The sequence below is a fragment of the Ambystoma mexicanum genome, chromosome 14 (genome assembly GCF_040938575.1).
Source record: "Ambystoma mexicanum isolate Mex_15411 chromosome 14, UKY_AmexF1_1, whole genome shotgun sequence".
Taxonomy (NCBI): domain Eukaryota; kingdom Metazoa; phylum Chordata; class Amphibia; order Caudata; family Ambystomatidae; genus Ambystoma; species Ambystoma mexicanum.
In genome coordinates this window covers 533,550,958-533,577,005 of record NC_090940.1, presented here as the reverse complement: position 1 = coordinate 533,577,005, position 26,048 = coordinate 533,550,958, and the positions used below count along the sequence as shown (strand labels likewise).

The 26,048-nt window shown below is 47.3% G+C and overlaps 1 protein-coding gene across 3 annotated transcripts in view; it reads right to left on the bottom strand.

Moving 5' to 3' along the window:
- Nucleotides 1-26,048, bottom strand: part of BEGAIN (brain enriched guanylate kinase associated) — a 1,200,709-nt gene that overhangs the window by 483,396 nt on the left and 691,265 nt on the right. The gene's annotated exons all lie outside the window — the stretch shown is intronic.

Below are 26,048 nucleotides of genomic sequence, written 5' to 3'. Positions count from 1 at the left end.
GCAACTACCGGGAGCCAGTGGAGAGATTTTAGGGCCGGGGCGATGCTGTCCCTGGGCTTGAGGCCAAGGATAAGTCTCGCAGTCCTATTCTGGATTAGTTGAAGAGGGCGGAGGGAGGAAAGAGGAAGATTAAGGAAGAGGCTGTTGCAGTAGTCCAGCCTGGAGAGAACCAGAGCTCTGGAGACATTGAGCTTCTGGGGGAAGGTGAGGGAAGGGAGAATGCCTCTGAGGAAGTGAAGCTGAAAGTGGGCTTTCTTGGCAAGGTCAGCGATATGAGGAGAGAAGCAGAGAGAGGTGCCAAAGATGACACCCAGATGTTTAGCCTCACACAAGGGTGAGGGGAGGGGGACCAATGCAGGTGGCCAGAGAGAAGGAGGGGACAGGAGTCCCAATAAGAAGTATCTCAGTCTTATTGGTGTTAAGGAAGATATCGCTAACAGCACACCATGCCTGAATTCGGAATGAGGGATGAAGAAGAGGAGGGGTGCTTGAAGGAAAACTGTGTGTCATCACCATAATACTAGAAATGAGGAGAGAAGGTAGAGATCAAGTGGGCAATGGGGGCAAGGTAGATGTTGAAAAGCCACAGTGAGAGGATAGAATACTGACTGATGCCACAAGTAGAGAGCGAGGTAGATGAGAGAAAAGGAGCCAGTTGCACTTGGGAGGGTTGATTTGAGAGAAAAGAGGTCAACCTATTCAGTGCCTGGTCTGTGACGCCCACGGTATCACAGAGCAGATTTATGAGGGTGGAATATATTTATTTATTTGCATTTTTAAAGCGCTCACACAGCCGACGGGCATCGAGGCGCTGTTACAGGAATTCGTATTTTTAGTTGCCTAATTGTTTTTTTTTTGTCTTAGTTGCGTATTTATAATGCGCTTAATAAGCGGACCCGGGGCTCGAACCTGTGTTGCTTCGTGTCGTCTTGCTTCCAAGGCAAACACGTTGCCGCTGAGCTATCCTCCCGGTAGTGATTGACCGTGTCAAAGGCAGAGGACAGATCAAGGAGGATGAGAATGGAAAGAGAGCTTGAGTCGAGGTTTGAGAGCAGGTCATGACAGGTGTTCAGGAGACCAGTTTCCATGCGCTGCTCTGAAGTCAGACCGTTGGTCCTGGAGACAGCCAACAGATTGTGTGATGGATTAGTTGGGGGATGACCAACTTCTCCAAGAGTTAACCCAAGAAGGGGCTAGTGGAGATAGGAGTGTAGTTAGCCGGGCAGGAAGGATCCGCAAACTACTTTTTTAGGAGGGCGGGCACAAGGGAGTGCTTGAGGGGTAATTGGTAGGAGCACGTGCCAACAAGTTGGTTACAGAACTCAGCCAAGGGGGGAGCAATAGAGGCAATATTGTCCTTGGAGGTTCTAGAAAAGCATGGAAGCACTTGTTTGGAGTAGACTTTCATAGAGCAAACTGTCTTGGTGAACTCATCAGGTGAGACGGGTGAGAAGGAGGAGAGTAGGGAGGAAGGCAGGCGAGAGGAGGGCCAAGCTAGGCCTGTGTGCAGGGGAGTAGAGGAGAGAGAGGTCAGGGTGTCCTGAGTTTTGGATGTGAAATGGGAGGCACAAGCCCTGCAGAGGGCCTAGGAAGGAAGAGGTGAGGTTGAGACTGCAATAGGAAGGGATAGTTCCTCAGATTTTGAAAAGTGTGGCCGTGCAGTTGGTAGCCCCAGAGATGGGGCTTGAATAGGGGCCCGCTTCTTGCAGCTGGTGGAGAGTCTGTATTGTCTTTGGAGCAGGCAACGGGCCAGTTTTTCAGAGAATGTGCTAGAAGCCAACCACTTCCATTCTGCAACTTTGCACTTGCCTTTTCAGCGCAGCTAGGTCGGAATCATACCAGCTATTACACTTGGAAGCAGGCTTCATGTTGATCCTCATGTCAGGGGCAGGGGTGTCAAGGGTGATGGTGATGGAAAGGTGAAGGTTAGAAAGGTTTGAGTCAGTGTGAGAGTCAAAAGCAGGAGTGGGGGAATAAAGGAAGCAGCAAAAGCAGCTACTGACACTCGCTTCATTGGTCTAATGACGGAGGAGACTGGCACTGATGGCAGAGGCTTAGCTGGGGAGCCAAGTTGCTCAAGATGGAAGTGGAGAGCATGGTCAGACCAAGAGAGAGGAGTAGTGAGCAGATTTGAGAAGGAGATATCAGCTGAGATTAGCGAATCCAAGGTGTGCCCGGCTAAGTGAGTTGACCAAAAGCGGAGGATAGTGAGGAAGAGAGAGTCGCAGAGGTTGCAGAAGAGTAAATTGGCCGCCTCGGGGGAGTCAAGATGAATATTGAAATCTCCAAGGAGGAGGAGCGTAGAGGAAGAGGTCAGAAGAGAAGAAGTGAGGTCGGCCCATTCAGAGAGGAAGAGGAAGATTGGCTCAGCAGGGCCTGTAGATGGTACCGAGGGTGAGCGAGATGTTAGGAGAGACGCAAAGCTTGCAGACAAGAAATTCACAGGAAGAGTAGGGTTGTGTGGGTATGATGGAAGCAGGAACCCATTCAGGGATGACAAGGACCAGTCCGCCTTCAGAACGGTAAGACCTTGGCTTGGAGTGGATCTTGTAGCCCTCCGGAAGAAGAGTGTCAAAAGCAGTGACAGAGCTGGCATTGACCCACGTCTCAGTGAGAGCAAGGACATCAAGGCCAAAGTCTTCAAGGATGTGAGAGATGTCAGAGGAGTGTTTAACAGCAGAGCAAGAGTTGAGGGTGGCTGAGTGAAGCTGGTTGCTACCTTTAAGGGTCTTCCGAGGTGGGATACAGGGATGAGGTACACCCATCGGTGGGGACAGAAAAGCCAGAGGGGTGACAGATGGAAGAGTGGCATGTAAAGGGAGGAAGTTAATGAGAGACAGTAGATGCCTGTTGAGAAGGAGGTGGTTGGGCTGAGAGCCCTGGGCCATGATAGTGCCATTATGGTAAACATTTATAATCCACCTAGATAATTAGAAGAGTGCCAAGAGAACCTCCCATCTGGTTCCACGATTAATAGAAAAGGAAGAGAAAGTGGAGATGATAGAGGACATATGGGGAGTCCATAGGTCTGGAGAGGGAGGGACAAAGAGGATGTCAGTGATAGTCTACCTGGAGGAAGCATTGGCACACGTGTCATCGATGGGCAGGCCGGGGTTGGAGGCCAGGAGCACTTTCTTAAACATTTTCCTTCCAGGCTTCGAGAGAGAGGTAGGATAGGTGATTGAGTAGATAAGGGAGAAAGAAAGCACCATGGAAGAAGGGGGAGGAGGGGACCAGACGAGGGACTGTGCTGTGCACGAGGAACTCACCATGCAGCCTAGCAGCCAGAACAGAAAAGGTGAAGCAAATGAACAATAAGTCAAGTGTCCAAGAGGAAAAAAGGGCCTAATTTACAGCAACTAAAAGCACAGCAGAATGAAATGAGATAAAAGGGACAGATGAATGACTACATTTTAAACACAGACACAGGAATCAAGAAAGCCCAAATTAGAATTTCAAAGAACAGGTGACAGAAAAGCATGATGAAGGGTTCAGAATGCCAAGAATTTCTTTTGCGAGAATGGAAAGACTACAAGATTAAACAAGTTATCAGGGAGTGGAACAGAGTTGCTTGGAGTTCAATGCAGGCCAATTTATTGGCTGAGTGACGCAGAATCACAAATGTTACCACGTTAGTGTGAGAAAGTCTTGAAGTTAGGTATTCAGTGTGGTGAGAGGCAGGTCAAATATAAAGGAGAACCTTGCGTAATGAGGCATCAGTGGGGAGGTAGAACAGGGATTGAAGCATGCAAGGGAAAAGGCACGAAGGAGCATTATGCAGGCATACAGAAGCAAGTCAATAAAGGCACCACTGTAGGAACAGGGGGTGGGGAGAACGGCTGGTCCCAGACTATGAACCGCATGCCAAGATCACAGGGGGATGGTGCGTGCACAAGCACCAGGCACAGCACATGCAACAACGGGAAGCCTGTAGGTGGCAAGCAGCAAAACATACCTTTAGGCCAGGAACTAGAGCAGAGAGGCAGCCGGATTGTAGTCAGACCATGTGGGTAGAGGCAGAGGCACTCCTAGCATGTCAGCCACGGCTGGACAGGCCAGACAGGGGCCTTGTGTGGGGGCCTTGCAGAGGGGGCAGGCTTCCCCGATTGGGCTAAAGATGAAAAAGCACCCCAATACGAGGGCTCAAGGGCGCACAAAGGAGACGGACCTCTGCCTACAAAGCGGCAACCATTGTCACATGTAGAATTCAGAATAATTAAAACATAAACCCAACTAGGCTTATCTAGTGCTGAAGCACTCAGTGGCATCAGGATGTCTTTAAAAATGGTCAGGCAATGTTGATTAGCTGTTGCTTCAGCGCAGCCTCAGCCACCAGGCTTGCACAATGAATGAGAGAGGGCCAGACGGGGCCCTTGTGTGTGGGCCTTGCAGAGGGGGCCGGCTTCTCCTGCTGGCTCCCCTGATTGGGCTAAAGATGAAAAAGCACACCAATCGAGGAGTGGGAAGGCGGGCTCAGAGGCAGACAAAGGAGGCTGTCCTCCTCCAACACGGCGGCAGCCATTTTCTCATGTAGAATTCAGCACAATTTAAACATAAACCCAAATAGGCTTACCTAGTACTGAAGCACTCAGCAGCATCAAGATGTCTTTAAAGATGGCTAGGCAATGTTGATTTGATGTTGCTTCAGTGCAGCCTCAGCCACCAGGCTTGTACAACAAGTGCAGCCATATATCTAGATACTTAAATCAAGCACAAGATCATTTGTATGCATGGCACGTTTAAGCCAGGTGAAGCCTCAAATCCTTTTCCATGTACATTGTTCATCACCACTCAAAGGAAAAATATGTTAAAATTCTTCAGCTTTGGATCTTTCGTAGATTCACATGCTTGAATTATTCCCCATTGTCAGAGTGGGAATCCCCAGTTTATATCATATCACATATAAAGCAATGGACATTGCTAATAAAGCATTTAAAAGGCTACCCTTTCCTCCTCATTTTGATTCTTTTGCTCCTAGCGAATGGGGTGGCAGGGCTTTAGCTCCACGCCAGGCAAATTGTAATAATTTTTCCACAATCTGCATATTTTTTTGAAGGTCAAAACCTACTCTACCAGCTGCTGGTCAAGAATCAGGACTAATAAATCGTCGACTGTTCTAGCTTCACCTGGCTCCTCGTGGCCATGGCTAAGTTAAGCATGGAAGGATTGCACAGGATGTGGCAAGAAAAACGTTTTTCTGAGGGACCTTCATCAGGAATGCATTTACACCCTCATGACACTGAGACATGTGAAATATGTCGGACTTTCACTTAGAAAACTCTTCAGGACAGGCACAGAAGACGTCTTCTTTATTTAGTAAAGGTTAGAAATCTATCAGAACAGCCCTAGCATCTTTGCAGAGAACCCCTGAGAAGCATGCTCCAGTAAAAAGGAGAGAGTGCTTCTTCAGTAGAAAGGGGCATGGCACCACCCCCTAGGACCAAGATCAGAGTGGAGGCAGATCACAGGGGCCCATCTACTGCTTAGATGCACCTTACATCGACCGTTAGCCTCTCCTCATTGATGGAAGCGCTTTCAGCTGACCAATAGAACCTCAACTGAGATGGGCAAGATATTGTCCACAAGCTCGTCCATGACAGATAAGTATGTAGCGCAAAGGTCATCCATGAGCAAATCATCCATGGCACTAGCCACAGCTAGCAATCGCTGGTGCAGGCATCGTCGATGGAGACTTCATTGACGGCACCTCTGTCGACAAAGCATTGTGACCGGACGTCATCGACGACTGGACCATCCACGATGACTAGTAGACTGTCAATGGGAAAACCCTCATCATCCAGGGAACCAACTTCGACGGTGAAGAAACCATCCAAAAAAAGGCCTCGTCCACGAGTAAACACTCATTACTGTCCAAGTTGTTGACGAGTCTGGCATCATCCACAGAAAATACCTCATCCACAAGTAAGCACTCGCCCATGTCTCCCTACTCAATGGAGCAGCGCAGCTTGTTAACAAACCATCGCCCAACCACGGCAAGAGGCAAGAAACAGGCCCCAGCAACTCCACAGTCATCCAGATGAACTCAATCCACCTCTACCCAATAAAGGAGATGACCGAGCTACTGGACATTATACTTCAAAAAGATTTTTCAGACACATATGAGAACATAGCGAATACAGTTCCCAAGGAGGATAGCCCTCTTGGCAACCGCATTCTGAACCGTCAGAGGATGCTGATGATCTGTTCCAACCCGCCCTCATGCAATCACTCCAGAATATTCTGGCAGAGTTTCAAAGGAGGCAGAGAGTTGCTTAACTGATACAACCAATAAGCTGCTGCTAACCCTGCGACTTGAACCGAGCTACCAGGTGTACAGAAAGCACCTTAAAACTCACCTGTTCAAATAACTGATCCTAGATCTCAGGATAGCCTGTTAAAGCAGCTAGGTTGTCTAAATCATGTCTTTATTACATGCTTTGTGTTTTGCGCACTGATGCCTGTGGGTTTCCGGCGCCCTATAAGCATGTAAAATAATAAATAAATAACCAAAATACCACAAGCCACCAAGGATCATGGACGTCCTGTGTAAGTGATTTCAATCCGGCACACACCCAAGTCAATAGCCCAGCATGTAGTGCACAACTGAAATCCTTATTTATTTTTGTCTAAAACTTCAATATTCTGAACGACATACCACTCATATCACACCCTTCTCCTGGAACCCCCCCCACTCTCACCTCCCACCGGTCACACTAAACCTGGAATCAGGCTGGTTTGCAAAGGTAAATAATTATTTATGTATGGAAAATTGTATCACAATGTGTTTTAATAGATAAACAATCACCAATGGGCTGACAGAACACTGAATATTATCTTTAATACATGAGGAGTAAGTAATGAGCAAAACAAATGCAGCACAGAAGATAATACTTTTGTGTTGGTTCAGATCAGATAGCACTGTGGTTAGCAGTTCCCCCTGCAACACCCCTCAACCCCCCAATAGGCAATGTAAAGAGATAGGAGGAGAGAGCAGGTATTCAGGAATGGCACCAGTAAAACAGAATATCAGTCCCACTTTCCCCCAGCAAACACAAGAGAAAAACTGAATTGACTGTCCAGCTGTCAGAATGGCTTTTAAAATTGTCTTAAGAATGGACTGGGCGAAAAACCAAATCTGGTCAACAATATTGAAATGGTTATAAATTCTTATGGGAGCCACTTTGAATAGTTGTGCACAAACACAAGCAATGATTAGTCCAAAGAAAAAAATTGAATTCTTAAAATCCAAGCTGGAAGCAGTTTAGAGCTATTTTACACGTGTAAAATCTTTCAAATATTTAAATTTGCAGCAAACTTTTCATTGCACGATATGCACGATAACGGGAGAATCAGTTGCGGTGCGGTCTTGGGTTCTATGGATAGCTATGGATGTTGGCTACAAGTAGCAGTTGACATTTTGTTTCTATCACAAAAACTGAGGGAGTTACAGAGGTTTTAGTAAAGGTTGTTTTTGCGAGATAGGCACGAGAATGGAAAACAGGAATGCACTTTGAATTGACAGATAGGTTTTCTTATGCTATATTAAAGACTACCAAAAAGTAGAATGCCACACAGGAAGGTCATTCACGGCTGCTCATAACAGTTCAGGTGTGATACTCTACTTTCTGTTTGGTTTGGGAATTACTTTCTAGTTAGGGTTTAGGAACACATATGAGAGAAGAGTCCGTGCAAAGAAAGTTCTAACAACACTGGTCCAAAATGAAAGATAGGATGGGTATAAGCTAGGGACAAGACTATGTAAAGTTCATTCGCTATGGGACACAATTCTTCCTATTTATACTCACTGGATAAGTTTTTAAATGGGACCGTCAGCTCTGGTCAGGATTGGGACTGGTCTAGGAAAAACAGCACATCAGGCGCGGGACTGGATCCTCTAGGCCAGTCACCGGATTGGCACAGATCTGCTCTCCTCGTCTGTGGGTATTTGGATAAGCTGGATGGTGGGTTCCTCAGGCAAGCCTAGTGGTGGCAAGCCAGAGAATTTCTGGGTACTGGTTCAAAAAGTCCTTCTCACACCACACAGCGCTTTACTGAGCGGAGAGAATAATTTTGAAGATTTGGGGCCTTGCTGGAAATCAATAGTCTCTATTGCTTGCAAGAGATTTTGGCATCTGGATCTGGAAGAATATTTAAAGCTGGATGTAGGAAGCTGGATCAGAGTGCTTCGCCGGAATCAGGAAGGTGGCTGGATCAGTGAGTCCCTACCTGCTGTCAGCTGTCTCTATTTATGCCTTAAACATGACATCACAAAGGGGTGTATGGGCCGGCTTAGCTAAGCTTGCCCCTGTGAAAGGTGATTGGGTCAGAGTCTACTCGCTGCCTTGATAGCAGGAGAGAAACAGAATGTCATCTTTATGGTGTAATTTTATGATGCTGACAATCCACTCGTATTCATGGGATGACCCAGTGGGGGACCCATATCATGAGTTCTCTTAAGATACGGCACTATCAGAGGAACTGGAAGAGGGGGGGAATGCTGCAGAATTCACTGCAAGAAGATGCAGATGAACGGGATGGTTATGTCATTACAAAGCAGAAGAAGCGGTACTCCCCTGGTTGGTCTTCTCCACTTGATAACAGACCCGTTCCACCCGATAATAAGCAAGACCACCCAGAAGTTCGATCTCAAGGTGTAAACTGAAGAGAAGAAATGGGTGCTTTATGACCAAAGGGATAGGTGAAGAAAATAACCACAGCTATACCAATACTAGTCACCATATTGGAAATGGGTGAGGCTATACTTAAGAGCCCATTATCTCAGTCAGATATGACAGCCCAACCAGAAAAGAAGTATAAAGCCATGGATAGCTTGCCACTGTGCCTCCGAGAGCACCAAGAGCTGTTCTCTGTCATAACAGTGGCAGCTAGGAGAAACCTGGCTAACCCGGCATCTACGTTCACAGACCCCCAGACAAGGAGGGTAGAACATTGGAGGCAATTGGCAGGAAGGTATCAGCTCCGGTTTCACTGTCGATCAGAGCAGCAAATGCTCTTACTACACTAACCATTCACTATGATAGGGAGTTCTGGCATAAGATAAATAAATTAATATACTATCTGCCAGCTGACCTGCAAGATGAGGCTAAGGCAAGCATAAAGGTTGAAGAAATGATATCAAACCGCATAATAGATGCAGCGGCAGGTGCAGCAGAAGTAGGTTTTAGATGATGGACCACGGATCTGTCCTCAGGCGCCCAGCCTGTATGAAGGTGACCAACCTCCACCCAGACGTCCAGGAGCAGATTTTGATGGGAAAGAGATCTTTGTAAAAAGACTGATGACCATCATAAGGGAATCAAGACCGACACAGACACAGCAAGAGCGATCAGTTCCCTGAAGGATTGGGAGCGTAGAACGTTTAAGGAGGAGCAGGAATATTTAGATGATCAAGTAGAGGATACAATTCTCACAAATCCGTCATCTACGCACTTGCCATCATCAAATTATCAGCAGTCCTCCACAAACTAGAGTGATTAAAGAGGTAAACAGGGCGAGGGACAATAACAGTCCCAGACGTCCAAGCAGGCCTGACTAACCAATGAACCCCTTCCCACATTACCCCAGTGGGAGGATGGTCAGCCGCAACACACATCATTGGTGGAAAATCACATCGGACAAATGGGTGCTAGAAATGGTGGCCAGAGGCCACACACTAGAATTCATAACATTGCAACCAAGATTGTCTCTGCAAAAGACAAAACCACCTCACTTTTGCCAAGTCAAGTGGGAGGCACGCAAGTTGTTGAAGAAAGCAGCCATAGAAAAGGTTCCATGCCTGCAGAGGGGAAAGGATTCTATTCCCGGTTTTTCCTCATAAAGAAAAAGAGCAGGGAATGATGGCCCAATCCTCAACCTGCTCTGTCTCAACAGGCATGTGAAGCACATCAAGTTCAGAAAGACCACTCTCCAACAGATCATCCCTTGGGCACAGAAAGACGATTTTCTGGCTACCATCCACTTGGAAGACACCTACTTCCATATAACGATTTTGCCCCGCACAGAGGCGGCACTTGAGGTTTACAGTGGTAAACCAGCACAACCAATTCCAAGTACTCCCTTGTCACTTAAAATCAGCTCTCATGGCTTTTACAAAGTGCTTAGTGCCATTGACAGAGTACTTGCTGAAGTCCGGAGTGGAGATGTTTCCATACCATGAAGACTGGCTAATAAAGGTGGCCTCTGAAGAGCAGGCGATACAGAGTGTCCGACAGACAATGTTCCCAAACACCACGCAAGGGTTTTCTATCAACGCCACAAAATATACAGACGCCCTGTCGCAAACGGCCAGAATCATGGTAGCGGACCTGGACACATCTATCCCTCGCATAAGATTGTCTGCCAAACAAAATATTGCACTGGTACAGTTCGTGTGCCGGTTCATGGCAGCAAATACAACCAAGATACTACGATACAAGTCACTGCTATGCATAATGTCCTCATGTATATTGTGAGTCCCATATTGCAGACTAAGGATGCGCCCTGTTCAGGAGGAGTTAGACCAACAGTGGACAGAAGCCACATGCTCCTGGGAAGACATCTTTAACCTGACTCCCAGCTTCCACTGAGCACTACACTGGCACAACAAACAGAACATTTTACAGGGCATGCCATTTCAGTTGCCAATAGCGACCTTCACCCTCAGGATGAATGCCTCCCTAGAAAGGTAGGGAGTGCATCTGGGCAACCTGCAAGTGAAGGACACATGCTCAAGGGCGGAGTCAGATCTGCATATCAAAGTACTGGAGCTACGAGCCATCAGGTGGGCGTTGAAGTTGTTTCAACCTACCCTGAAGGGTCAGGTAGTAACGGTGCAGACGGACATGTCCATGCGCTATGCCAACAAGCAAGGGGGCACATGATCAGCTCAGCTATCTGAAGAGGTGCAGGCCCTCAGGGAATGAGCCCTCAGGAACAGGATCCATGTCTGAACAGAGAACCTCCCAGGGAAAAATCCTAGCGTATCAGCTAAGCAGAGACTCCACATCTCATGAATGGGAGCTGGGCAGGACAGCACTCAAATGAGTATTCAGGAAACAGGGGTCACCACCAGTCAACCTCTTCGCCACAAGAACCAATGCCAAATGCCCTCTCTTTGCAATAAAATACCCAGAGCTGGGATCTCTGGGGGATGCTTTTTCCCTAATTGGAACCGACAAGTTCTTGAAAGCCTTCCCCCGATCCTCTTGTTAACCATAGTAATAAGATGGGTGCAAGAACAACTGTGCAAAGGATACCCCTTGCTCCAGCTGGGACATGGCAGATCTGGTATCCAATCCTCTGGAGGATGACTTGCGAGGCACCCATACGTCTCAGGGTGCATCAGGAGCTCATGACACAACAGAATGGCCAGGTACACCAACACACTCTGCGGCCCGCTCCCTCAGGCCCTGGTTGCTTTAAAACAGGTAGACACACCAATCTAAGTCTACCGGAAGAATGTTGCGATATCATTCAGGCAGCTAGAGTGCCCTCCACACGCAGAACATACGCCAAGAAAGGGGGCAGTTTCACCATGTGGTGTGGAACACAAGGCCTACATCTGTTTGAAAGTAACGGTGGATAAATGACTACCCTACATGCTCTGTCTGGCTAACGCAGGCCTATCTCAACCTTCCCTTCAGGTACATATGTCATGCGTCCGCAGTGGAGCGTCTGGAAATGCTGGAAGCTCCAGAATCGGGCGCTACAATGACTCCGGTATCGGAGGGCCATAGAAGTCAGAGTGCAGGTCTAGACTCCTCCCAAGATGGCCGCCCGACTTTGGGATATCAACGCACTACGCATGTCAAGTAGTGCGTTGTATCCGTTCCTCTTCCGGGTATCCCGCTGTTGCTCTCGCAACATTATTTCTCTATTTTATCTCCCGGTATTTTGTCTCCTCTCCCTTTCCGCACTGGTTTTTCCAGCGCCTCTCCGTCTGTTGCCTTTTCATCCCGCAGCGTACCTGGTCTTCCTCCTTTGTGTACACAGAGTATCGGCTAGCTGCTTCCTCCTCTGAGCCATCGCGGCAAGCCTGTTCTGCTCCCTGTTGCCTTCCTAGGGGATCAGGTCTGCTGTCCTAGTTTTCCTTCTTAACTAATGTTCCAGGCTACTTCTATGACTACAGTTCTGTCTCTCTGCATACTTTTTCGCCAGCCTAAGTACCCACTGAATTCCACTCTAAGCCCTCTCTCTCTCTGCGATTCATACAAGGATCAGTATTCTCTTGAGTGGAAGACTTCGCAAACCTTTTTCAAAGATATAGAGTCCTCAGAAGGTTTCCTGGAAATACGGGAGCTTGTCATCAGCAGGGTTTTTTGGTGCCTTCAAGCTTTTTCCCTGCGATTGGGGGCTGTTTCCCTGGGGTTCTCTTTGGCTAGGACTTTAGATCCTGTCAGGGTGACCTCCAGCGGAGCCAGACCCTACCTACACTCCAAGAAGGACAAGAAGCCAAAGGAACCAAAAGAGCTACGAAGACCCAGACGCCGGAATACCTCAGAGACTACCGAATCTACTTTAGAAACAAGAGGTGAGAAGGGGTCACGGGAGGGCACACCCGAATCCGCCATGCAGGATAACATCTCTCGGCTATCACAACTTATTCAAGAAGTCCTCAGTCAAAATCTTTTCTCTCCGACCCTGCAGTCAGGACTTTTCTTAAGGGTCTGCTTAGGACTTTTCCACCTGTACCACGACCATCACCAAGTTGGAGGCTCAACACGGTTCTGGTGCAGCACCCTATGAACCCATTCAAAGGTGTGACCTCAAGTGCCTTACGTGGAAGGTGGCATTCCTGGTCGCAATAATCTTGGTTGGGTGTATTAGTGAGCTACAGGCACTGTGTGTAAACCCACCATTTACCATCTTTCACAAGGATCCGGTCATGCCCAGACCGCACCAAAAGTTCTTGACCAAGGTAGTTTCAAAGATGATGCTAGCAGAACAGATCCTTCAACCAACTTTCTTTGGAAACCATACAACGCCGGTAGACTGCACCTTGCACTTCCTGGACATTAAGTGCGCCCTGAAGATCGATGTGCAATGCACAAGTGCCTTTTGTGCATCTCTGAGATTATTCATTCCCTTTCCAAGCCCACACACAGGCTAAGCTATTTCCAAACAAGGTCTGGCACGCTGGGAGGCCGGTTGCATCACTCATTGCCATGAACCTATGAGCGACCCTCTTCCACGCCTAGCAACTGCCCACTTTACCAGAGGAAGAGCTGCAACAGCAGCAACCCATGCAAGGTATCATTTGAAGGCATTTGTTAGGCCGCCACATGACGCACACTCCATACGTTCGCCAACCATTACTGCCTGGAAGAAGATGCCAGAAGGGAGTCAGCTGTGTACCAGGTGGTGTTTTGGCAACTATTCTCTTAAGGTACAAGCAGCCTTGCCCTCCTTCCCTTAATTGTGTAAGCATGCATGAATGACATGGCAGTACTTGCCCTCTTGTGGTACTTATATGTAATGGAGGGTGCAAACATCTGGCTGCATGCTACCACTACTTGGTATTCTAATCAAGTATGTGAATCTATGAAACATCCGATACTGAAGAAGTTTTAGTTGCTTACCTGTAACTGTATTTCTCCTGCGTTATCTTTCATAGATTCACATGCACAGTCCCACCTCCCCTATGAGGCTGCTCCAGTTAGTCAGTCAGTCACTTGACTGGAGGTTCAAATCTGAAGATGGCTGCCTGGGGTGGAGCTAAAACCCTGCTACCCCATTGGCTATGAGCAAAATAATCAAAAAAGTGGATAGGCTGCAAAAGGGAAGACTTTAAGGCTTTATTAGCAATGTCCATTGCTTTACATGTGATATGATATATACTGAGGGTTCCCGGTCTGACGATGGGGAATAATTCAAGCATGTGAATCTATGAAAGATACCAATGCTGGAGAAATACAGTTACAGGTAACCAATTAAAACTTCCTTGTAATGAATGCATAAAAGGGCCAATATTTACTTTTTTCTGCATTAACAAATGTACAGTAGTATGAACCACTACTATACACATAACTCTGTGTGTGTGTATATATATATATATATATGGAAAAAAGGAAGTGTACCAACAAACGCTGGGGATTGCACTCCTGCGGAGCCACACTAGATCCTCTGCCCAATTGCAGAATAAAGTCTCCAGAAGCAATGTTGCAAAAAATTCCAGTTTTAATGAAGTCACATGGACAGGTAAGAACGGGGTACAAGACGTTTTGCCGCCCTACGGCTATTATTTCACACACAACAAACACAATGTAAGGGGCACTCTTTAAAGCAAAATACCGGCTGTATGGATGCACACTTCTGATTTTAGGATTTTAGTCCTTTGCTACTTTCTATGGCACAAACATGTTTGTGGGATGGTAGCACAAGTAAAATACGGCAGAAAAGCATAGTGCAGAACGATACAGAGTGATTATGCCTTTGTAAGTATTCACTTACACATATGAGCACATATAAAGTGGATAGTACTTTTTAGTACAATTGCATTGACGGCCTAATCAAACTAAACTTCAAAGTGACCTCAGTGAAGTGCAAGATGCATAAACCATGCATAATCATCAATTTCAGTATTGCCTAAATAAAGTGAGTAGTGCACGTGCAGTACATAATAATAGCAGCATAGTTACTGTGCAAATTATACATAATTGTAAACAACCATAATCGTGAACTGCAATATTTCCTTGATGAGATGCATTTAACATGCAAAGTGCAAAATCGTACTGGAGCCCGAGAGCCCCAAATGGGAAAGCAGATTCAGGCAGAAACACTACGTGGCATGTAAACACAACCGCGTTGTGTTTCTGCCTGCTGTGGCTTTCACTTTGGGTCTCCGGTGGAGCACCGGAGACCCAAAGTGAAAGCCACAGCAGGCAGAAACACAACGCGGTTGTGTTGGAAAACGCTGTGGTTTTTCTTTCCGAGTTTCTCAGGCTCCTCCGAGCCGGAGGAGCCTGTGAAACTTGGAAAGAAAAACCGCAGCGTTTTCCAACACAACCGCGTTGTATTTATGTTTGCGGTCGCTTCAAAAGCGACCGCAAACATAAATACAACGTTTTTAAAGCTGCGGTTTTATTTCTAAATTTTCCGGGCTCCTCCAGCCTGGAAAACTTAGAAAAAAAAACGCAGCTAGTGCTTATTTTTTTTTAAAATAAATAGCACTTACCGAGATTCAGCTGCAGCTTTCCTGCTCTGGTCTCCGGTCCCCGTCCTCCGCGTACAGCACTAATGAAGGGAAAGCCACCCGGCGGTAGCTTTTGTTTACTACAGCTGGCTGGCTTTTCCTTCATTAGTGCCGCAAAAGCAAAAGCCAGCACAGGAGGGCATCCATTTCACAAAATGGATGCGCCCATGTGCTTGCTTTTGCGAATTTTGAGCTTGAATAGCTCACAATTTTACATAGGAAGTTTTAAAAAAGAGAATGCTAGTATTTTTTTTTATGTTGCCTATCTATTTTTTAAATAACATTTTTTACTAGACCATGCCTTTAAGGACCCGGGAAGTTATGTTAATGAATAAAATCAAATTTACTTCTGTGCTGCACACAGATCTGGCATTGCCCTTTCACCTCATTCCCCAAAGGTGGTAACCGCCCTGCACCCCTTAGCAAATCTGTCATCCCCTCACAAACGCTTGTTGTTTCTCACAGAGCACACATTACATATGAAAACAATTTCAAAGAGGGATTTTCTTTCTTTTTCCCACAGCTGTAAGAACTTTATGAGAAATTAGCATTGCTCTTTTTCTGAACATTCTAATACAAGACTTCAAGAGACTCCCCTCTCAACTCCCCGCCGCTCGTTCCCCTCTTCTTTCTTCTGTGATCTGTAATGCAGGCCCTCCTTCCCATCCTCCAGATCTCACATTCCTCTACCACTTCACTCCTCCCCTTTTCAACTACTTCCTCTAGCCAAACCACTGTCACCTCCATCAAAATACTGCACTGAAAATGAAAATCCAATGCACAGCCATGGTTTCTGGGTGGTATAGAATGATCTTGGCATTTTTAATAAAACTGACCTTGATCCATATTTTTTAAGACACCTTACCACAGAGAGCCGCACATGTTCTTCTGCTATTTACTCCACACAATTTCTGTTCTTCTCAGGTGAACACACACACACCCTCTGAGAGATACCTTCTGCTGTTCACCTCAAGCGCTCTAATAACTGACATTCTCCTCCATGACACCAGACGGGAGCATGGTAAGCTTTTACGTCAGACTCTTCACCAGCAACTGTTCATGATATGCCCGGCCTCCTAGAATTCTCAGCAATCTGTGCACATCCCAGATAGATGCATGCTTTAGTCTGCATCCGGTGGATTGGCATGCCCCTCAGTAGCCTTCACACAATCACAGGTCTTCCTTTCTCCACTGCTCTGATGCAACATGTGAATCCATGTGACTTGCCCTGCATTAGCGGGAGCAACTGGAAGTACTCAGCATAGAGCCATGAGGAGAGGTGGGCAGCGGTGGACTGGCCTACAAGGAACTCTGGCTTGTCCACTCTAGAGCCTCTTTTGTGTCAGTACCCTAGTTTTCTGCTCCTCTTGGCCTCTCTCCCATGCACGCCAAACCTTTCCTTCCTTCTCTTCGCCTGCATCCCTTTGAAGTAAAGAATTAGTTATAAAGTTGCTTGTGTGTTATTTCTCACTCTTGATGAATGCTATGTATCCTTTTTTCTTAAAGGGATTATAGAAGAATTAACCACATAAGATCTGTGTGATATATGCTTAATTAAATACAGATTACATGACGCTCATCCTCAGCTCTCACCACAGACTCAAGGGTCTAGATCCTGCATTCAAATCTTTCATCACCGATGGCAATAGCATCAAGGTATCCAATGACAGGAAAACCTTAGGTATTTATCTTGAATTTACCCTATCTCTTACTAGACAAACCAATGCTGTAATCTCGTATTCAGCCTACACTTGCAAACTCATCACAGCATGCCGCCTTCCTCACTACGGCTAACTGCGCCATCCTTGCCAGAACCCTCATCATGTCAAAAATCGACTATTGTAATGCACTCTATCTTGGAACCAATCAACGGAACATTAATATGGTACAGGTTACTCAAAACAATGCTATTAGGGCAGCATTAAATATCCCAAGGAACCAGCATATCTCTGACACCAGATGCAGCCTACACTGGCTTTCGGTCTCCCAAAGAATGTCACTTAAAACTCCAGCGATCACGCACAAATGCTTAGCCAATGAGGCTCCTAAATACTTAGCGACCCGCTTCTCACCTCACACCGCCTCTCGCCCACTTAGAGCAGCCCAAGTCAACTGTCTTTCACTTCCAAGATTCAAGCTTCAGAAAGCTGGGGGTGCCAGTTTCCCCGTCCTTGCCACCAAACAGTGGAATTCGCTACCCAACCCACTCAGATTTGAATCCTCCTTCCACTCCTTCAAGAGGAAAGCCAAAACGTGTCTCTCATAGCAGGCCTCTTAGCATCATCTTGCCACTCCACTCACCTTGATTATAACATCTTACACTGCTTCTTCTCTGCCTGGCTTGGCTAGGCCTTGCTGTTTTGTCTAATACATTGTAAATAGCTTGTAATTATCTTGTAATTATCCTGTAATTTTCCGGTAAATTTGTGATTTTTATATTGCCTCATGTCTGATGTTTTCCATGCTTCTATAACTTGTAAGAAATGCACCCAGATGCCTTCCGGCCAGGTGCGCTATACAAATAATTAAAATACAAACACAAATACAAGATCATGATATACTGAATTTCCTTCCAAGAGAGGATATACAGTATGTGCATCTCTATTCAAGAAACCTAGTCGCACAATCAAGGCTGGCACACCTTTGGTTCCTGGCCCTCAGGCAAAGCCTCATCTCCAATTCTTGCAGTCACAATTATCTTCAACCTCCAGAAATTTCATGGCCTGGATTCCAGCCACAACACCTTACACATACCCAATCTCATTAAAGTCTTACTTGATGCCAGAATATCCAGTAATAATCACGCCGGATATACATTGACAAGGTGTGGGTGCATCCATGATTGTCTTATCTTCACAAACCGCTGGCACAGATAGGGAAGGCTTTTTTTCGATTAGAGTGAGTTCCAGCCTTTTTCAAGGCATGTCGACATAGAAACGTAAAATGTGCTCTATCTGATCTATCAAATCTAAAAAACACAGCAAAATACAAGGTGGAACCCAAAGGTAATTGCCTAACCCATATTTGGAAAATCAAGGGTAGAGTAAACGTCAAGTTTCTAGACGCTGCCTACATGTCGTACCTCCACAGCCAAGTTCTAAAGAATAAGGATAATGGTTATTGCGGTCCCTTAATAACACACGCACCCAAAAAGTTATAAAGGGACGGTAGCTCAATTTTGAACATCATTTCAGGGCTAACCACATGTACCAAGTTCACTTCTACTGGTGATCTGGGTTTTCAACTTTATATGTTCTGCAAATCAAATGGCACAATGGTGCGTCCCTAGATCAGCCCAAAGGGCAACAGTGGATAGCTCTGCCCGCTGGTAATATGGCTGAATCTTCTATATGATATCATGAGGATGAATAAGCCATGGTTCTGGGCAAGGGTAAAAAGTACTGCGGTTATTCAAACCTATGTTGTAGCTATGTGGTGGATTACTGCAAAACAAAAGAGGTGATGGCTGGAAGGTTTAGAATTAATCTTAACCTCTGACATTGCTCAGGACAACCCTCCAGACCATCGTTCTTCGCCTGCCAAGCCATTACAGAAAGGGGAAAAACCATATTCAAATCAGGCTTCGTCCCATCCCAAAGTGGAAGGTGCAGCCCAAACTGCTTAGTCACATCCATTCTGCATGAGGCCACAAGCATCCCCAAACATGTTTTGGCCTCGTAGGGCCTTTCCAGTGAGGAATAGCTTGGGTCTCTAGGCCAAGCAGCCGCAGACCCACATCTGGGCATACCCGTCCCACTCGGTGTGACTTCAGCAAAACAAAAGAGGTGATGCCTGGAAGGTTAAGAATTAATCTTAACCTTTGGCATTGTTCTAGGCAACCCTCCAGACCATCGTTCTTCGCCTGCCAAGCCATTACAAAAGAGGAAAGACCATATGCAAATCAGGCTTGGTCCCTGCCTTCCACTGACATCTGCCACACAGAAGGTTCAAATTCAGCAAAGACCTTTAAACTGACCAATTCATGTGAACTGGCTGGAATAACTTAATACAGACATGCTGCTATATTGACTTCTTCCCATTGTCATTGGCATGCCCACACTTGGGCATTTCCACTCCTGACGCATGGCTAATAGAAACTCCCCCATCCTCCATTATCGGATGTCAAACTCTTGCAATCATATCCTAGGTAATGCGGGTCAGTGTTGCCTCCAGTTCCAAATCCATGGGCACTTATCTTAGGGTCCTTTTCTTGATATTGAGGTCTCATGCAATGATGTTATGAATATGAGCTCCAGGTTAACGCCATCAAGTTCTCTTCTCCCCTCGTTGATTTCCATATGGGGGGGGGGGGCTTCCTAATACACCAAACTCTAATTGGACTATAGATATTGTCATTGAGTGCTGTTTCATTCCAGTCACTACTTGGTAGCCGACTCCTTCCCACAGCACACAGGGTGCAGGGAGCCATATGGTGATGAGCTTGTATGCTTTTCCATCAGAGTTGATAGTCGTCACCGCAGGGTGCACCTGCATTCCTGCAATGGGTGTCCAGGACCCAGAGACATTGATGTCACTGGATTTGGGAGGAGCTAGGTGTGGTATCCTAGTATGATTGTTGTGACTGCCTGAGTGTATGCAGGGGCCTCATAGAATATTGAGGTGGAGTTTGGAGTGTGGGAGGCCTGGGGGTTCCACAGAGTGTTGTGGGGGCTTGGAGTATGGCAGGGAACCAGGACAGATGCTTGTTACCCTCTCTCCTACCTTTCATGAACTATGGCTATGCAACTAAGCAAAATAAAGCATCTTTCTGCTGGTACTTACCTGAGTCAGCCTGGTTCTTGCTCCATGCCATCTCTGGCTCAGATACATCATTTGGCGACGAGGATGTAAAGAACCCAAAGGAAGGTGAGATGGAGTAGGAGAAGTCAAGGAGAAGCTTGATGACAGGAGTAAAAGAGAAGTCTGATGACAGCACCAAATTAAGAAATGCTGGGCTGGTGAGGTGCTGCTGGAGGAAGAAGCTGGTGCCAACTGTGAGGATGACCATGTCACCAGTTGGCAGTTGGAGAAGGCCATGGCATCAGATATGCTGCGGGGGAGGCCTGTAGCCCATCCACGGAGCAGGTGAAGTGTCAGGACGTGAAAACGGGCTGGGCCTGAGTGGTGGAAGAAAATAGCCACTCGTGAACTAGGAGTGAATGCTGGAGTTGCGAGCGCCATTGCGCTCACACAGAGTGAAGGCTGTTGGGACTTGCAGTCCGTGGAGGATTGCACTACTGTGGAGAAGATGAGAAAAAAAATGGATTAGGGCATTTCTGGAGGGTCCCTGGGGGCCGTGGGTGGCGCGCGCCCAATTGTGCCCCCTGCGTTCCAACTGTGCCGTTGGCTGGAACGCATGAGAAATGCCTGCGCCATCTGTTTTTTTCATGTTCGGAGCTCCGGAGATGCGTGGTTTAAAGAGGAGGCCTGCATTTGAAGAAAGGTCCTGGAGACGTGGGCGAACGTGATGACGTGCATTAAGGAAGTGAAGAGTATTCGGGCCCATCGGAACGAAGGACTTTCATCCATAGTCTGTGGAGCAGAGAGGGAGCTGCAATTCACGTTCTCAGGGGATAGAGTAGCCGATCTCCAGTCACTCTGCAAGCCTGATTCCACTGGATCTGGGAGTGCGGGAGGCGAGGAAGCCCGAGTTTGCAGAGAAGGTAAGACAATCGGGCACGGGAGGAGGAGGGAGCACTTCGAGGAAGAAGGGTGAGGTACATGTTTGCTTTGTTGCTAGAGGGGCTGTGTGTGACTGGTGTTGGGGAGGCTGAGAGTGAAACGATAGTTGGTGGTTGGTACATGCGTGGTGGGTGGCCCTGCCTGCTGTTATGAGTGGGCAGGGGAATACTCTGGAGACAGCGGCTGTGGGTGGTGGTGTGGGGGTGCAAGATGGTGTACGTCCTGCGCCTGGGAAGAGTGATACATCGAGCGGTAAGGGGACCCATGGGTCTGCAGGGGTTGGTGGTGGTGCAACTGACAAGGGGTCCTTTAGGAATACAGGGGATAAAGGTGGGAAGAAGAATGGCAAGAATGATGGTGGAAAAGGGAAGTTGGGTACAGGTGGTGGTCACCAGTCTCTGGTGGGGGGTCTAGCAGGTGTTGGTGTTGATGCTGGGAGGAGTGTTGATGTTGGGAGGAGGAAGTTGGGGTCTCTTGGGGATGATAGTGGGGCACTGCTTCGGAGTAGATCACCTGTGGATCAGAGGGTGGAGGGCAGTGGGGGTTCTGGTGGTGGACAGCAGTATGTGAATAGGAGGGAGGTTGCGGTTGAATCCATGGAGGCAGAGTCAGGATGGCAGTGGTCATAAAGTCGGCGAAGCCAGATCAAGATCTTAGTGGTGTGAGCCCTTTTGTAGTATCTGAGTGGGTCCGGAAAGGAATTGGTGCTGTGCAGTCTGTTCAGGTAATTAGTGGGGGGGGGGTTGTTGGTTAAGGGTGTGGGTGACGTGACCAGGAACAAGGCGTTGGATTTGGGATGTCTTGGGAGACATCCTGTTACTGTGTCAGAACAGGGTGGTGCGGTACGTAATGGAGTGATTTATGGAGTACTTCTTTGTGTGCATGATAGGGATATGGTGAATTCCTTGCAGGAGGTGGGGGTTTTGGAGGTGTGGAGGTTGGGAAGGAAAAATCCTGATGGAGGTGTAATTTCTACGACTATGGCTATTTGGTTTAGGGAGAGTGATGTGCCGGAGCATGTGTATTTGGGGTTTCAGCATTTTCAGGTGAAGCAATATGTCCCAGCCCCCCTTAGGTGCTATAAGTGTCAGGAGTATGGTCATGGAGCACAGTCTTGTAGAAGGGAGAGGAGGTGTGGGAAGTGTGGTGGGCCCCATGATATTAAGGAGTGTGTGACGGAATGTACACCCAAGTGTTGCAATTGTGGTGGAGATCATGTTGCTTCTTTTAGGGGCTGTGTTGCACAGGTGGAGGCCTGTAAGGTTGTGAGCACTAAGGTGAGTCAAAATATCAGTTATGCAGCAGCAGTTCAGAAGGTACGGGAGGAGCAGGTGATGGTGGTGGGTAGTCCTACTGCAGTGGTGAAGCTGGTGGAGGTAGGGGAGACTCAGCCTTTGGTGGTTGAGGGAGTGATTGGAGGGGGTGTTACTATCAAAATGGCAGACTTGTTATGTTTTATTATCGCAACTATTAACATGGCAGCTGGTTGTCAGTCAAAATCGGACAGGTTACAGGCGGTGGTGAAGTCAGCAAAGATGTAATTAAGGATTGGAAATCTCACAGATAAGGATGTACATAAGATGATGAGTGGTGGGGATGTTCCCCGTGAGGGTTCAGGGGTCTGAGGGTGTGGCAATGGAATGCGAGGAGTTTGTTGGTGAATGGGCAGGAGTTGAAGAAAGAGTTGGTGAAAGTGGGTGATGTTGACGTCGTATCTGTTCAGGAGACATGGTTGAGAGAGGGTATTAATTTTCGTTTTCCGGGATATGTGTTGTTTAGGAAAGATAGAGAGGCGGGACGTGGGGGAGGGGTATGCATTTTGGTGAAGATTGGTATTCAATGTTCTGTCCTTGAGTTTGGAGGGGAGTTGGAATTGATTGGAGTGAGGTTATTTACGGGTTCTGATGTGTTGGTGATTTTGAATTTCTACAATCCGTGTAGACCTCTTGACGTGGGGGCTTTGCAGCAGGCCTTGGGGAAGCGTGACAAATATATTCTTTGTGGTGATTTTAAATGTCACAATACGTTATGGAATAGTGCTGTGACAGATGTTAATGGGGCTAGTCTTGAGGTGCTGGCTGATGAATGTTGACTTGTTTTATTGAACTCGCCAGGGCATACCAGGACTGACATTCATACCGGTATGGGATCTTGTTTGGATTTGACATGGGTATCAGCATCTATGGTTTCTAAGTGTGTTTGGAAACTGAGGATGGATGAGGAGATGGGGAGTGATCACGGGTCTATATCCGTAGAGGTAAGTGTCAGGGTGGTGAAGTCGGCAAGTTCAGCCGCAAGGGGGTGTAACTTCCGTAATTTGGGTTGAGCGAAATTTGGAGAGGGGTGTAGCAGGTTGATGGGTATGATGGTTTTGGGTGAGGCTCAGGGGGTGGGGGTGCCACCCACTGTGGATGCAATGGATTTGGCTATGCAAGATATCTTTCGGAGTGTTGTGGCAGAATTGGCCCTGGCTTGAGGTAAGATCTTTCAGAAACCGGAGGTCCCGTGGTGGTCATCAGAATGTACATCGGTAGTTCAGGATAGGAAAAGGAAGCGGAGGAAGGTCATGCGTACTAAAGCAGTGGCAGACATTGTCGCATATAAAAAGGCTAGGGCACTGGTGCTGAGGGTGATTCGTTGTCATAAGCGGATGTACCGGAGACATTTTTGTAGTACTCTCTCTAGTGATAAATGTTTATCAAAGGTGTAGGCAAGGTTTCGGCGTATGTCCGGTCAGGCGAGAGGCAGCAATTGGATTTCAGTGATTACAGATGCAGGTGTGATATGGTGGATGATAGTGGTAAAGCAGAGGCATTGGGAAAGTATTTTGCTGGTGTGCACAGCACGGAAAATTATTCCCTGGTGTCCAGACGGAAAATGCCAGAGTTCATGGCTGTTAATCAGGGTGCGATGAATGTTGTAGACAAATGGATATCCACTATGGATATGTCCTTCACTTTGAGTGAGTTGCGGGCTGTGCTAAGGGGCCGACGGGATTCAAGTCCGGGGGAGGATGGGGCACGGTGTATTTATTTGCAGCATTTGCTGGATGTTTGCTTGCTGGAGGTGTTGCGGCTGTTTAATGTTGTGTGGGATCACGGTACATTGCCTAATGGGTGGAAGAGGGCCGTCATCCTTCCGATTCTGAAATTGGGGAAGCCAGCTGGTTTGTGTGGGTCCTATCGACCCATTGCTCTGACATCCGTGTTGTGCAGGGTGATGGAAGAAAATGGTGTGTGGCCGTCTGGAGCACTTTCTGGAGTCGGAGCAGCGACTGAGTGTAAATGGGTTTCGTAAATATAGATCCGTGATGGATGTGGTTGTGGTATTGGCAACAGATGTGGAGGAGGCATTGTCCTGTCGGGAAATGGTGGGGGCAATCTTTGTTGATATGGAGAAGGTGTATGATATGGTGTGGAGGGATGGGTTGCTATTTGTGTTGTGAAAGAAAGGTGTTGAGGGTTAGATGTTTTCCTGGATTAAGGATTTTCTGATGAATAGGGCGATTCGAGTGCGTGTTGGGGACGCGTTGTCCCGAGAGTTTTTGATGGAAAATGGGACGCCTCAGGGTAGTGTTATCAGCTCTATTTTGTTTCTTGTAGCGGTGCATGGCCTTATAGAGAGAGTTCGGGAGTGTGGTTGTCAGGTGGGATTCTATGCAGATGATGGAGTGCTTTGGGTTAGGGGTAAGGTGGGAGGAGTGATTCAAGGAAAGTTGCAAGAGGCTTTGGAGGTAATGGAAAGGTGGTGTCAGGATTGGGGATTTAAGGTGTCCTCCTCTAAAACGGTATGTATGTTGTTCAACAGACAACGTAGTGGTGTCAGTTTGGATCTCAAGTACAGTGGGGATGAGGTGGTTCGGGTGACGGAATTTCTGTATCTTGGTGTGCTCTTGGATCAGCGCCTGTCATGGAAGTTGCAAGTGGAAAAGACGGTGGCAAAGTGTAAACAGCGTCTTAATTTGTTGAAGGCAGTGTCGGGTCAGGAGTGGGGTGGAGGGCAGAGGAGTATGGGGATGTTGTATGTGGGGTTGGTCAGGAGTATGCTGGAGTTCGGAGTTCAGCTGCAGTGCAGTTATAGTAGGACTCAGCTTACTGAGTTGGATGGTGTCCAGGCAAGGGCAATGAGAATTGTGACTGGGACTGTTCGGTCATCCCCCACAGAGGCCGTGCAAGTGTTGGCAGGGATGTTGCCAATGGATTTGAGAAGGGAGGAGCTGAGTGATAGGTATTGGCTGCGTTATAAGTCCCTCAGTGTGTGGCATCCTGTGAAGAAGTGTCTGGAGGTTAATTGGATGCATGCTTATAAGAGTGCGAGTTGGGAGAGGAAAGGGGGGACTTTTGGATTCCATGCGGACAGGCTGGTGAAACGATTGGGGGTGGAGGGGTTGTGTATGGTGGAAGATGTGGATAGGGTTGTAGGACCGATTTGGATGCAGCATGATCCAATTGTTTGTTTGGACCTGGCCAAGGTGGTGACCAAGAAGGGTGGTGATAGAGGGGTGATTAAGAGATTGGCGATGCAGTATGTGGAGGGTAAAGTTGGCGCTCAAGTATATACGGATGGTTCCAGGGATCCGGAGAGGAACAGGGTTGGTATGGCTTGCTATTTACAGGGGGATGAGGAGTTTTGGGTGGCTAGGTTGTCGGGTGATGTATCCATCTGCACGGCTGAATTAATGGCTATTAATATGGCGGTGCTTCGGATTATAGGGAAACAGTTGGCTAGGGTGGTGGTGTTTGTGGATTCGATGAGTGCGTTGTTGGCTATCAAGGAGGGGAATTATGATAGGAGAGATATAGTTGTGCTCATTAGACAGCGATTAGAAGAGTGTGTTGCATGGGGAACCATGGTGGAGTTGTCTTGGTTTCCCAGTCATTGTGGGGTCTTGGGTAATGAGTTGGTGGATCGGGCTGCGTATGAGGCACGTTGCGGGGAGAGGTGGATGTGAAAGTTCCATTGAGTGTGGCTGAGATACAGGGGATGGTGTGTGGAAAAATTAAGGATATGTGGCAGGATCAATGGGATACGAGTTCAAAGGAACGGCAGTTGTGTGCAGTGTGCAGGGGATTGCGGGCTCGGGCGTTTGAGGGGGGGTAGAGTTGACACAAAGAGAGGAAACTATTTTGAATCCCCTTAGGTTGGGTCATGCGGGGTTGGCGGGATGGAAGTGTTT